A 15,397-nucleotide genomic window follows, 5' to 3' on the forward strand; every position below is an offset into this window, starting at 1 on the left:
TGTTGCTGGACAGGTAATAAAGCGTGAATTTGTTAAGCTTTTCGCCAAAAACAGCTGCCTACTGTTCTTAGAAACGAAGCTGATGAGATCACTGAACCAAAACAGTCAAGCTGCAGGCTGGTAAACCAATCGCTCAATCGCTCAATCGCTCAATCATCGCTGAGGAAAATGGGAGAGTCTGGTGATAATTATCTGCGTGTTTATCACTACAAGCAGCTACTTTCACAGGATATTTTTCACAAGGACAGTGAGGAGATGGTCGGAGGAACCTTATGAGACACTTTAAAGGATAAGTACCGTTTTTTACAACCTGGACCTTATTTCTGGCAAAAGATATGGTCATTTACTCACCCAGATAACTTTGGTGTCATTCGGCGTCGTTCGGACAAAATTAGATCCAGTGTAGCGGCGATATATCCATATAATGGGAGTAACGGGGCATCGACACACAGCCTCTATATAACGCATTATCTGCCACGAAACTAGTTCATTTCATCAATATTTTGTTATGAAATGCTAGCGCTATTAGCCTCTGAGTCCGGGCTCGTCTATTGTCAACATCCGGGGTCTGTAGGCTGATCTACTACCTCTGACCTGGAAGATGTCGTCTCTGAGCTGCGCGCGCACCCGCGACAGCGCGCCTTGTTTACCTGTAGCTGCTACTGCTAGTTTGACCCCGGATGTTGATAACGGACGAGCCCGGACTCAGAGGGGAATAGCACTAGCATATCGTAACAAAATATTGATGAAATTAACTAGTTTCGTGGCAGATAATGCGTTATATAGAGGCTGTGTGTCGCTGCCCCGTCTCTCCCATTATATGGATATATCGCCGCTACACTGGATCTAATTTCGTCCAAACGACGCCGAATGACACCAAAGTTATCTGGGTGAGTAAATGACCATATCTTTTGCCAGAAATAAGGTCCAGGTTGTAAAAAACGGTACTTATCCTTTAAGAATGTTTTTCTGTGGTTTTTCGGTTTCACAAAGACAGTTCAGCGTAACTCTGAGTCAGTTACCCGGGCAACATACTCCGTGAAACTAACCTGCTCGCTGGCAGGTTTGCTTCAACTAACCCTGAGTTTCCCCTGCTCTTAAGTTGAAGCCTGCAGACTGAAGGCAGTGGCAGACATGGCGTGTCCGTTTCTTGAGGAGCCAGTTGATATCGAAGCGCAAATACTCCATCGGGAGAGGATTATCAGACCCCAATTGGACATTTTATCATTCCCTGATGAGTACCTGTTTGAGCGTTTCCGTTTCTCTGCACCGTCAATAATTTATCTGAACAATATTCTCAGCCCTCACATCGCTCACATGACACATCGAGGAAATGCTCTCAGTTCCGAGCAAATTCTTTGTATTGCACTTCGTTTTTTTGCCAATGGCAGTTTTTTGTACAACATTGGTGATGCTGAGCATGTGTCCAAGGCAACTGTCTGTCGGGCTGTCAGAAATGTGACAGTGGCACTGAAACGACTACTACACGCGTTTGTAGTGTTCCCAAGTCACAGACCCACCAGACATCTCAGGAAGCGTTCCACAGAATTGCAGGTATCAGTGTAAGCAATAATTAATTTAATGTCATAAAGCTTTGAGACTCAAAGCACTAATCAGTCATATTTTGATGTATTGTAGGGTTTTCAGGTGTGATTGGCTGCATTGATGGCACTCACATTCCCATCGTAGCTCCTTCAATAAATGAAGGAGATTATGTGAATAGATCTGTCCACAGCATTAATGTACAGGTAAGCCCAAATAGTAGCTTTTAACATTCCAAATGAAATATACTTCAATACAGCTACTGCAGCTAATTACTGTTCTCCACTGTGAAGATCATATGTGATGAAGCCTACATCATCAACAATGTGGAATCAAAGTGGCCTGGGTCTGTGCATGACTCGAATTTTTCGTGAGTCTACACTGAGTGATAGATTTGCCCGTGGTGAGTTTACATACAGTAAAGCTATATTCTATGATCAATATTTTGTTTCCTCCTATTGCAACTGAAACATTAAACTGTATCTTGTATTATCATAGGAGACTTCAATGGTTACCTACTGGGAGACAGAGGGTACCCCTGCCAGCCCCATCTGCTGACCCCTTACCCTGACCCTGAGCCCGGCCCACAGCAACGCTACAAGGTAGCTCACTGCAGGACACGAGCCAGGGTGGAGATGACCATCGGGATGCTCAAGGCCCGATTCCAGTGCCTTCGTAGGCTTAGGGTCACCCCAGAAAGGGCGTGTGACATCATAGTGGCATGTGTAATCCTACATTGCCATAATCAAGAGGGGAACAATGTCCTACTCTTTCCCCTGATGATTCAGACAATAATCCCAACCCCCCTGCTCATGCACGAGATGGAAGAGCTGTTAGAGACATGATATGCTTAAATCATTTCTGACTGACCCATCACCTCCCTCCCGTGTCAAAGAAAGACAGTATACCTCTTATTTTATGAGGTCTTCTTTATTTCCTGGAAGTACAAATGTACAGTTCATCTTTTGTTGTTGAAACAATTAAAAATCATCCACCTGTGGGCACATCACCCACCTTCAACTGATGATCCAGCAGTTGTATTTCCATTTGTGTCTTTGTTATCTGTAGCCTTATGTGCTCCATTTCCAGATTGGACTTCTCGATTTGTGTCTTCAAGTACACCTTATACAGTTGTTTTACAGGGAGCTATAGGAACACAAATGACGTTTCACAGTGCCATATCTACTTAGTGTCATAGTAAGTTGTGGGTCAATGCTGAACAACATCTTACTGAGGTAAGCTGTGCTGTGGAGGTCGACGGACCCTCTTCCTCATTGTCATTTCCAGCATTGCTCTGTTAGAGAGAAAGAAGCTGCAAGTTGCATTGTGGAACAACACTATCATTAACTGAAACCAAAGTTATTTTAAAAAGGTGTAAACCTCAACGGGGCTTTCTGCATCTTCCCTCTCTGTGGCGGCAGATAGGGTGTCTTCATCCTCCTCCTGTAATAAAACAGAAATATTGTGTTATATTCTACCCATCATGAAAACTCTGGAATATTAAGAGTACTTACAACAGCATGGAGGTCTGTTATAGCAGAAGGCTCCACGAGACAGATTTTCTTTTCTTTGTTTTTGTTTTTTTTTTAACAATAGTGTGCAGGTCCATCACAATTTCGCAGACTCTGATTCACCTTGAAATATATTGATATCTGAGAGCAACAGCAGCCAATTACAGAGAACTGTAGCCTACTGCTACAAGAAAAATCAGTGTGCCAAGTTGTGTCTATGATGAATGGATGGCCATTACTGAACACTAGAAAAAGGATGAATGTACATATGCCATTCATTTGAATAACTTATCTATGTAGGCCCTTGTGTCCTGGGGCGTGGCTGGCTCTGATGAGCTCCCCCCAGAGATGCCCTTAGCTATAGGTCGCCCACTGTTCATACTGAGGGCCATCTCTTCTGCCCCTGTGAGCGGTGGTGGTGGTGGACTGCCACCCGTTTTGCGGGCCTCGGCTTTTTTTCTGTTGGCTTTACAGGAGGTCAAATTTGAACCAGAAAACACAAATTTGGAGACATGCATGTACAACAGTCATTTAGGTGTGGCTTCCATATAGACAATATTAAATACTGGCAGTGATGGGATGGCTGAAGATTTGGCTTTTTCTTTGTTTAGGGGATTTCCCTAACTACTTAAATATCGCTATCACATGTTGAATGTAGCCACTGAATGCTGTTTAATGAGGGCAGACTAAACAACACCACAATTGCTTGTAATTAAATTATACCTTACCTGTTTGGACTATATTTTTATGTTTCATCTTCAGTTGCTGCCAAGTCCGTTTTGTGCCTGTTGGGTTGCACCTGTGTGCTCAAACACATATAGAATATAAATGTTGAATGAGTGGAACACTCAAGACAAAACATTTCTTTTTTTTCTCCAATTAATACTCACGCATTGACTCGGTCAGCAATGCTCTGCCACACAAGCTCTCGCTCTTTTGCTGCCGCCGCAGTATTGCTTTTTTGCAGGGCATTATGAGAATGTGCTCATTTACTGCATATGCAGTCATTAATAATTCTAACTCCAGTGGGGAGAAGAAGAAGGATCTAGGCTTTTTGTCACCTGTTGCCATGGTAGATCATGTTATCTGCGTTCCATTGATGAGGGCTTTTTATATCCTCATGCACGAGCTTCACTCAGGGTAACCTTGACTCAGAGTTGATTGAACTTATTGTTAACACCTGTTCTGAAACTGAAAACTCTGAGTTTGACAGCTCAGAGTTGGTCAACCTAGAGTTCAGGTTTTGACTCAGAGTTTATTAAACCTGCTTCCTGAAACAGGCCCCTGCTCTGTTATGGCAGGTTTGATATTATTGTTACATTCTGTCACTTTCTGTGGCAGATACTTCAAATCAAATCAAATCAAATCAAATTTTATTTGTATAGCCCAAATTCACAAATCACAGTTTGCCTCAGAGGGCTTTACAATCTGTACAGAGACGACACCCTCTGTCCTTCGACCCTCGATTCGAGTGAGGAAAAACTTGCCCCAAAAAAGGCCCTTTTAACAGGGAAAAAATGCGGAAGAAACCTCAGGGAGAGCCACAGAGGAGGGATGGGATACTTGTGTTTTGGTGTTTTGTTTTCTGTTGTGCTTGCAGAGATGCATTGAGAAGCTGGGTGGAGCCGGCCATTCACCGGAGCAGCTGAGACTCACACACACCTGCAGCAGGTTGGCAATCAGCGTCTGATGATAAGCCCTGGGGTCCGTTTCACAAAGCTGGTTTAGTGAAAACTCTGAGTCTGTTAACCCTGAAATGAGGGAAACTCTGAGTTTTCCGTTTCACAAAGGGAGGTAACTCAAACCAGAGAAGGAGGGGTAACTCTAGCCTGTTTCACAGAGAGAGGTAACTTAAGCTCTCGGTCAGTTACCATGGTAACATACTCTATGAACCTAACCTGGTCGGGACCAGGTTTTTCTCAACAAACCTCGAGTTTCTCTCTGTCTCCGCCTCTTTCAGCCACACACGGTATTTGATTTCCTCATTCAGTCAGTCAGCAGGCGAGTTTTGGCGTAATATAGTTCTGCCGTCTGTTTTTTTGAGAAAATCATTGCAAAAATCAGTCAGTAGGCGACATTAGAAGTTATATTAGGTGGCGACTATTTTCACTACCATGGCATGTCCTTTTGATAATGATCCCGTGGATGAAGGTGCAGCATTACTGCGCAGAGAATTAAATATTCGTCGGGAGATGATCATCAGACCGCGCATAGATGTTCTTGCATTTCCAGACAATTATCTTTTTGAGCGGTACCGTTTCACGTCACAGTCCATCATTTACATACACAACCTAATCCGTCCTTACATTTCCAACATTACCAACCGAAGTCATGCTCTCACATCCCAGCAGATATTGTGTGTTGCGCTGCGCTTTTTTGCAAATGGGAGTTTTTTATACGTCGGAGATGCAGAGCACTTTACAAAAGTAAAAAAAAGTCATGAAAGGGAAATAAATATTTTTATGAATAGGCTTAAAATATATAGATAGTTCTAGGCATATTACATTTTATTAAAGCACTTGTGTCTTGGGGGCTGAGCTCAGAGGATGAGCTCCCTCCAGGCTCAGGCCCAGCTCCTCTGCCTCTGTTAGAGGTGGCGGTGCTGGGCCACCACCCGTTTTACGGGCATCTGCTTTCTTTCTGTTGGCTGAGTAGAAGTCTGTGTTAGTTTAAATAGGCTTAATTCTTTAACAGAACATGATATAGATGAGAAGACAATTATGTGTGTGAAAACAGCATTATGTTGGGGATAAAACAACTGTACAGTCAAACAGCCACTTAATATTCACTTTACAATGTAAAACATGATCAAAATGAGGTACCCCGTGAGATTATGCTGAGATCTTACCTGTTTGAACAATGTTTTTATGTTTCATCTTAAGCTGCTTACACTTCCTTCTAAAAACGTGCTCAAACTCACCGTATGAGCGCATTAATAAAAAAAACCGTAGCCCTCCTCTTCTCCGTTGCCATGGTGACTCGTCGAATCGGGGCTCCATTGACGCTGTCTTTTTATACTTGTGGCGCACGCGCTTAACTCCAGGTGAAACTACTCCGAGTTGATCAAACTAACTCAAATCAGCTGTTCTGGAACCGAAAACTCAGAGTTTCCTATCTCAGAGTAGATCAACTCAGAGTTCAAGGTTAGACTCGGAGTTTGTTGAACCTGCTTTGTGAAACGAACCCCTGCTCTCTGTGCTACCTGCTGCCAGATGATTTCGATATAAGTTGCCAAAGACACTACTAGTTACTACATTACTGTTGTTTGGTCCTGTAACGTTGCTTTGTGGGACATTTCTCTTTATTTTGTTGAGTGAAGGACCTGTTTAGTTAGTTAGTTAATGCTGCACCTCTGATACTACCTCCGGAGGCGCATCAGAGGCGCAGCGAAATTTCACCCCTCACTGCATCTGATACTTTCACACAGAGGATGATGCAGAGAATTGGCGCAGGATCCCCGCACTCAAACGGCAGTGTGAATGGGCTACTGGGTGGTGTGATAGGTATGAATACATGAGGACATTTGGAGTCCAATTGTTGCTCTGCTGAGGACCAGGATTGGACCGGCAGCGAAAGAGAGACAGCGATAGCGAGGAGCTTGCACCAGCGCATCCCCTTTTATAAATTTTTGTGAAAATATCTGACAATGGAAACGTATGTTTTACTTGCTTCACCTCAATTGAAGTTTCCACTTTCAACCAAGCCTACCTCCAACTGCTCTTACAACCTGAGTCCAGTTTACGGACTATCAGTGCATCCTTCTCCTCAAACTCCCTCATTCTGAAATCAATGCCGAGTTGATCAAGTTAGCTAAAATAATGTTTAACAGCAGCATGATGAAAGTTATAGCTAGGTAAAGAGGAACTAAGCAGGATTTCTCCCGTGGCTATGCTACATGTTTACCTTAATTAAAAAGCTCCAGACTAATTGTGATAATTGTGATAGTTAACTACATGACTTGAGAGTTGTTACAAGTGAGAATGGAGGCTCTCTGCCTTCCACCTAGCGTCTCATGGCTGAAAACCAACCTTGAAACATCAGTGTGCAGTGTTTCCCCACAAGTTTGTAAGGACACTGTGGCGAGTGGTCGGATCGTCCGACGGCGCGATCGGACCGTATGAGTTTCGCTTTTACCGCACACTGCTCGCTTCTGTGTGTGTGTATGTGAACGCCAATTAACGGAGAAAGAGCGCTATGCGGACGGAGATGAATGTTACTCGGTCACCGCCCCGGTGTCCCAGCTCTCCTCTCCGCGCACCGCGACACAAACGCGCACCGTAACCGGCAAACTTTTGTTTATGATGGTTAAGACTACACAAATACACACGTGTAACATCGTATATGTTATATAACGTTATCAACCGCTCCATGTATTGATTTTTAGCCGGCTTTGTTGTAAACAAATGCACATGGAGGAGAGGAGCATTACCAAAACAGCAGAAAAGCGACCAGACTTGCATATTAGTTCCACTTTACTATAGCTAACAACATGTAATGTTAGCTCAAAATACATCATGACACACGAGGGCTATGCCTTTACAGGCTTATAAGGCTAACGTTCATTGACTAAAAGACAGTTCATAACCAAGCTAAATATGCCCAAAGCATAGCCAGCCAACGAAAAAAGCTAATGTTTTTAGCTAATATTAATGTTACCTTAGATGTTTCGCAAATGCGTGACTCGCAGTCTGGACGCGGGGGGTGAACTTCTCCTGCTCTGACTGCAGCCAGGAGGCCATATTTTTTTTCCCAGGATGGTAGGGGAAGGTACCGCCTTTTTCGCTTCTGATTGGCTAGAAGGGCTCTCATCTGATTGGTTATTTGATTTGGCCGTGAAACGTCATCTCATGTTCATGGCAGGCTGTCTGCTAGTCTGTTTTGATCATCTTTACCGCCAACAGAAGTAAACGATGTACGTAAACAGTGTGATAAGTGTGTGCCTTCAAATTTACATTCCAAGTTCACATTTTCATGGGGCAAACACTATGAAGGTAAATCGACTGTACAGTAACTTATAGCCACACAGAATGTGGTGGTTAAGGGCCACTGTGTCATGCTGATGTGCTGATTCGTCCCATAAACAATCTCTTTCTGAAACCCTGAAGCTTGCAAGCCAGCATACTAGTCATTCCAAGGTAAGTAATAAACAATATTAGTGCATCAACATTAACTGTATGTTAAACATTACTAGTAATTATTGTGTGTGTGTGCCGCTGGTGTCATATTTGTGCAAAGCAGAACTTGGAGAACATCATACCGGATCATCTTGAGGTTAGGATTGGGCATAAGTCAATGGACAGGGAGCGCAGCTCCAGTAATAAATGGTTTTGGTGCAGGTAGCAAGAGGTATTGAATGGTTAAGGTTAGGCTTACAGTAAGGGTGTGTTGCTCGTTGTGTTGATAGGTTCTAATCTCTTCAAATTATCAGTGACCTGTACTTTTATTCTACTACAATGCAAGTAAAGAGATAATTGTAAGTTTCCCTTTTGAAATAATATGGTTGATTTACTAACATTGTATTTCATTTATTTTAACAGCAACTTCTGCCTGAGGGGCACTGCCATTATATTTGCACCTACATGCCATTGGAGAGGGGTTTCACAGCCTGTATAAAACTTCAACTTGCCACCAGAGAGGAGGCAGAGGCCTGGTTGGTACGGTTCGGCGAAACAGCTATCGAGTAAGATTTACAATAGGCATGTTTCTTGTTTTTGTAATTGTTTAAATAGTCAGAGCTTCAATGAAGCATTTCTATGTTCAAAGGTTGACATGAAATGCCAGCACAATACAAGGCAGACGGGCTCCTCAAAAAAAAACACACACTGTCCTGCTGTTCTCTACCTTGTGATGAAAAAGCACAGGCATAGCCAGAACAGGAAGTCCAGGTTGGCTCTTACACGTAACAGAACAGTTATTTAGAGATTAACATTACATACTGTTTAATCCGGGTTACATGCTCATGTTTCATTTCCATATTTTATAGATCTAATGACACTCATGTTCAGGAGGGTTTATTGTTGCATGTGACCATCAAACATCACCACAACCACCGCCTTGGCTGTTCCGAGGCCTTACAGCATCGGGATGTGGCCAGAGAGACCGTGGAGAAGCTGGAGAAACTTTTTCAGAATGGGCACTCACCCTCCTCAGCCCTAAACACCCTGAAATATGACCTCCAGGAGGAGCAGGGTGATTCATGCCTCTGCAGATAGGTCCATTTGTCCTGACGTCCAATTCTGCTGCCGGTCATTTTCATATTTGCTTATTCAAAAACAATGATCTGGTGAATAGCAGTGGTACACAGTGGTAGGAAACGTAGTCATCTTGATTTTGTGCACACATGCGGCTAAAACCATAACACATTGACAACTGTTAAATAAGGCTTTGCTATACTATGTCCCCATTAAAAATGTTTGTTATTTATTGCCTTTACAGATTAAACTACTCCATTTTTAAGAGGGCGTATGGAGCTTCATCAGGGGATGCCATGCTTGAAAACCTCCAGGAACGTCTGGAGGTTTACAACAAGGAACAGTGTGAAACATGTGCGCGGATGGAGTCCACCGCTGACGGACAGTCATCGCTTTGTGCACTACAGTCATGAAGAGGATACACAGACTGGAGAGACACAGTGGAGAAATGCTCTTTATGGATTCATCAGGTTTGGCATCACTGGCAGCAGGGTTATGCTTTGACACGTGAATGTTTTTGTCTGTTTCATGTTGTGATAACCTCTCTATTGTGTTACTAGTTAAATAGGTATATACATATTCCATGTACCCATCATAGGCTCTTGACAGCAGACCTCACAAGTCTGAAAAAACATTTTGGACCTCATTGTCAGAGGACCCTTGTGGTATTGAAAATTTATGTTTTAGTTTTTCTTTATTCTCTAGAATCCCTTCTTTTTTAAAAACACCAATTTGACTTTAAAAACTTGTATGGCTAAATAAAATGTGTTTCTGTCAGGAAACTGCGACCGAATGAATAGACGAATATTCCTCCTGCTAACCCATTCGGCTGCAGGTGGGTTGCCACTGGGAGTCATAGTCACAACATCTGAGTCCCAGAACACCATTGCAGCGGGACTCAAGTTGCTGCAGTCTATACTACCAGGGGATGCTTTTTATGGAAGAGGAGAGCTAGGGCCAAAAGTTGTCATGACCGATGACTGCAAAGCCCTGCGACAGGAACTGCAGAATGTGTTTCCACAGACCACTCCCCTCCTCTGTGTCTTTCACGTGCTCCAGGCCATGTGGAGATGGCTCTGGGACAGTCACCACGGGGTTTGTCAGAGAAATTCATATTGTTTTATTATATTAAGTCAGTTTAAATTCTAACATTGGTTTAAAATCCCCAACTGTTCTCTCAGCAAATCTCTTTGCTTGAAGGTGTTAAATAAACTGTCTTACTAGTATGTATAAAGACACTTGATCTAATATATTCATTACCAAAGGGGGACCGGCAGTGGCTGCAGGATATCTTCAAAAAAATGGTGTATGCCATGTCACCAGGGGAGCTGGAGGCCTCCTACCGCCAGGCTCTCCAGGACCCAGCGGTGCTGAAGCACCAACAGTACCGGGACCATTTGACGGCAGTGTTTGCACAACGCAAGGACTGGGCTATCTGTCTACGCACGAGCCTTCCAACGCGGGGCAACAACACAAATAATTTTGTTGAAAGTGCCATGAGGGTCTTGCAAGACAGCATCTTCCACAGGTAGGGATAAAAATGTATAAAACTTTATTGAAGGTGATACACACACACACGCACGCACACACACACGCACGCACACACACACACACACACACACACACACACACACACATCTCTCTCACACACACACAAACACACACACCATTACTTGCAATTATTATACTGTCTATTATAACAGTGCTTTTTATCTTTTCATTTTTCGTGATTCAGATTTTCTTCTATTGAGAGGTGCAAGTCAAATTCCTTAACCATTCTGTTCTCTATTGCCTTCCCTACAGGTTGAAAGCTTACAATGTCACCCAACTGGTTGACTTCATTTGCACCAGACTGGAGGCTTACTACATCAGGCCACTCCTAGATGTAGCAAACGGGACGACTGTGAAGCAGGAGTTCAAATTCAATAGTGTGAGTCCTGACAGAGTAGTCCAGGTGTGTGTTCATTTTGCAGCTCTACTACCAGTGAGTTTGGAACCCAGAAGCATTAGTGAGGGGTTTTGTAATGCAATGAAGGGATCCTATTTCAGTGTCTCAATACCCTCCATTGTTTGTAGCTTTCATTAATATCTTATATATCATTTTGTGATTTACAAAAATACCTTTTTTCTAATATTATTTTCAACATCTATCTCTTTTTTATTTATATTCTAGGAAGATGAATCAAAGTATACTGTTACCAGTGAACAAGGAGGTGTTTATCTGGTGAACATCTCCATAGGCATGTGCACCTGCCCAGCTGGCAGCAATGGGGCGCTTTGCAAACACCAACACTCTGTAATGCAGGCCTTCAAGCTGCAGGGGGCCACCATCTTCCAGTGACATCCTTCACGGCAAAGAAGTCCTTCTATGAGATGGCCACAGGTATTAGCTTGCTTGTTCTGAAAGGTCATTAGCTTGTTTGTTGCAGCTTACTTGTAGAGTGCCAACTGTAGCTCAGTTGGTAGGTTGTTCGGCACCTGAAGGGTCGGCAGTTCAAATCCTGACTTCTCCTGTGTGTGACTGTGCATGTAAAACACCACACCAGTGCAATTGATTTATGATGCTGTGTATAATCATGGCTCTTACCTCCTATCTTGTCTGTCCAAAAAGGAAAGCTTGACGTACCAGAGAGCTGGTTTATGGGCTTGCAGTTTGAGAAGGAGAAAGACTGCCCAACAGTTCCACTCATTGCAAGTGAGTACTTTTCAGCAGGCCAACTAATTGAACTGAACAGTGGGCCATATCTTGTGGTATTTTCCATCTTTGTCCTTTGCCAATCACATGCCAGGATCTGAAATTAACATGTGTTTTTGCAAAATAGGCACCCAAGAACAAGCTGGAACAACCACTCCCCCAACACCACAAGACAGCTCTGGAGCTGAAGAAGCGTCATCTCAAAGTGAGTTGGTAGCTGAGCATCTCAAAGGTTGTCTCAGATCCATGTTTGATGACCTCGTGGACAAGCTTGAAAAGGATGAGACCTTCCAAGCCCCAATAGAATCCCTTGTGTCATCCTATGAGAAAATTCATACCGACAGCGGCCTGATCTCAGCACTGTCTACATTTGGGAAGATGAGGAGTGCTGCTGCGCGTAACATCAAAATGCAGCCAAGAAAGGGTCTGCAGATGAGCACGCAAATAGGCGTGCAGCCTACAGCTGCTGCATCCTGTAAGACTCTGCTGGGGGGCAGACGGGCGCTCATCACTGGTCGTCCTCCAAAAAGAGCCCAGAGGGAACACAACTATGGCAAGGTTAAAAGGGAGAGCGGTGCACTGCCAAGAAGACCGGCACCACACTCCCTTGCCCAGTGTGTCTCTGCTGGTGTATCCCTAGGTGGCCAACACAGCAAGAAATAAAATATTAATGTTAAGTGTGCTTGCCAGTGGAATGCAACACTGTTATCCATCCGTTTATTTGTGTTATTTTTCAATTTTCACCCAGTTTTTCACTGCTCTTCTAATGGCTGACACTGACACAGCTGGAACTTTAACATAATACTCACTCTGACACACACACACACACACACACACACACACACACACACACACACAAACACAATAATTACTAGTAATGTTGCTGACTGTTCTGTTAGTTGTGCTGCTGTTCTAAGCCTATTTGCTGGTTGGGAAAACTTGGAGTGTAATTGTAAATGACTACTATGCTTGTTTGCTGTCAATATTACTCCACTGCAGTGTACACTAGTCATTACATGTCTCACTGCTTTCCATACCTAGTTTCCTCTGTGTAATTGTGTGTATTATTTAATGGACCTTAAGTCAAAGCTGAGATGATGTATCACTAGTTTCCATTAGTCTAGAATAGGGACTGACCTGCACTGCACACAGCTGGGCAGAGTACTGTAATACGTAAGTCTGCTAATGTACTGTAAACGTAGGCTGGTCAGATTTATACTCCCAAGTTCACATGTTCATCACAAAACTCCCTCAAACATCTAGGACTAATCTAAACACGATCTAAACAGGCTATGAAATTGTGAACTTGGAATATAAATCTGACGGCACACACTTATCCTACTGTCGGATTGACTTTTTGTTTACTTCTGTTAGTGGTAAAGATGATCAAAACAGACTAGCTGACAGCCTGCCATGAACGTGAGATGGCGTTTCACGGCCAAATCAAATAACCAATCGGAGGAGAGCCCTTCTAGCCAATCAGAGGCAAAATAGGCGGTACCTTCCCCTACCATCCTGGGAAAAAAAATGTCGCAGCCGGGAGGGACTGTTGTATGAGGACTCCTCACACAAGAGTCCCTCCCAGCTGCAGTTCCTAATCTTGACCGTGCCAAAGCACCCACAGACGGCCCAGGACTGGGACCCACAGACTGGGCTGTCTGTGGGTGCACCTGCTGCTCGTTGAACGATACGTGCTTTCACGTCAGTCTCCACAAGTCTCCAAATACACCAGAAAAAGTCCCTAGATTTGTCGCTAGTCGCTTTTATGAAAAAGAGTCGCTAGAGGGGTCTGAAAACTCGCTAAATATAGCGTCAAAGTCGCTTAGTTGGCAACACTGCATCACACAGGTGACTGCATCACACAGGTGAACGTGAGGTGGGATTGATTGACATGGGGCCCCATTCGGGAGGTTTCGCGTTGAATATATTTTTGAAACATTTATAAAACAGCCCTCGGGCCCTGAGTCTCGGGGGGCCCCCCTGGCAACTCGGGGCCCCAAGCAGTTGCCTGCCTTGCCTGTTCACAAGCTGCGCATCTGGATACGATGCACACAACTTCCTGGAACGAACCAGAGCCTGAAGGCGAGAGAAGCCTGCTCGCATCTGAAGGGACACAGAGAAATAATACATGTCAAAAGAAAAGATTTATTTTGAACCTTTTATGATAATAACTTGGTTGTATGATGATTCACAATCACGCTGATATAACAGCAAACGTTTTACTTTTATATTAAGTATTTATATTAAGATTTACATGCACACTGATATAGCTTATACAGATGTTTTGTCCCCATCTGAGTTTTACAGAATCAGTGACATCTTCATCTCATCATTTTAAATCATTTCTCAAAATGTATTTTTTTAATGTAGCTTTTTATTAATCCTATCCTGTTTTACCCCCAACGTGTCTTAATTGTTTTATTATTAGTGTTGTTGTTGTTGTTGTTTTTATTGTATGGTTGTATTTGCCTTATTGCAGTCCTGTAATGTTTTAATCCTGGTTAAGTGCTTCATAAAGCAGTAGCAGTAGCATGATGTAGTTCCTCACTGTGACCACAGGAGGGCAGTAAACACTCGTGATTCTGACAAGCACAAATATGTAAAAAAAAAAAAAGTATCTAGTCAGACATTTCTGAGGAGGACTTTCACAATAATATCTATATTTTTATCTATATATTATGTCCATCGCCTTGCATGAAAATAAAACAAGAAATAAAAAACATTTACAAAGGTTGTGTTTGCTGCAGGCCATGTTATTAGAAGTGTAATGGTTCATTTTTATTTAACTACAAAGTGCAAGTGACTATTAGAGTAACAACTAACACAATTACACAACTTAACACAACTTAACACAACTAATTGTATCAATAGAAATAAATATCTGTTTTTATTCCCATTTAAGTCTTAAAGTGAGACTCATAAAAACATTTACATGATCATTTCTTTGTGTAGAGAAATGAATCAATAATATAAATTTGTGTAATTATAATTATATACACCACCGGTAGCATGAGTGTCAAGTAAACCGTGTCACCAGTCGTCTGGTCTAGAGATCAGCTGTGACATGAACAACCTGAGAGATGGCCACCACTCCAGCGTGTGTGTGTGTGTGTGTGTGTGTGTGTGTGTGTGTGTGTGTGTGTGTGTGTCTGTGTGTGTGTGTGTGTGTGTGTGTGTGTGTGTGTGTGTGTGTGTGTGTGTTTTAGTGTGTGTCAAAATGTCAAACTGCTGTAGCAGATGAATTCATCTTGGTTTCTTATGAAAGTAATAAGGGACTTTTGACTTATGTTGCATCGCTGGTGATGTCATTTTACAGAGTGCCTGGTTAATGTTTGATTAAAACTTTCTTGACTTGTTCAAATATTTGAAACCTTTGTCAGATCTATCCTGGTCCGGCTTGTTTAAAGTGCTGGAGACAGAGAGGAAGGATGTCCCACTTGACACTTTAGTGGGATTTA

Source organism: Pagrus pagrus (genome assembly GCF_965226575.1).
Source record: "Pagrus pagrus genome assembly, chromosome: 7".
Taxonomy (NCBI): Eukaryota; Metazoa; Chordata; class Actinopteri; order Spariformes; family Sparidae; genus Pagrus; species Pagrus pagrus.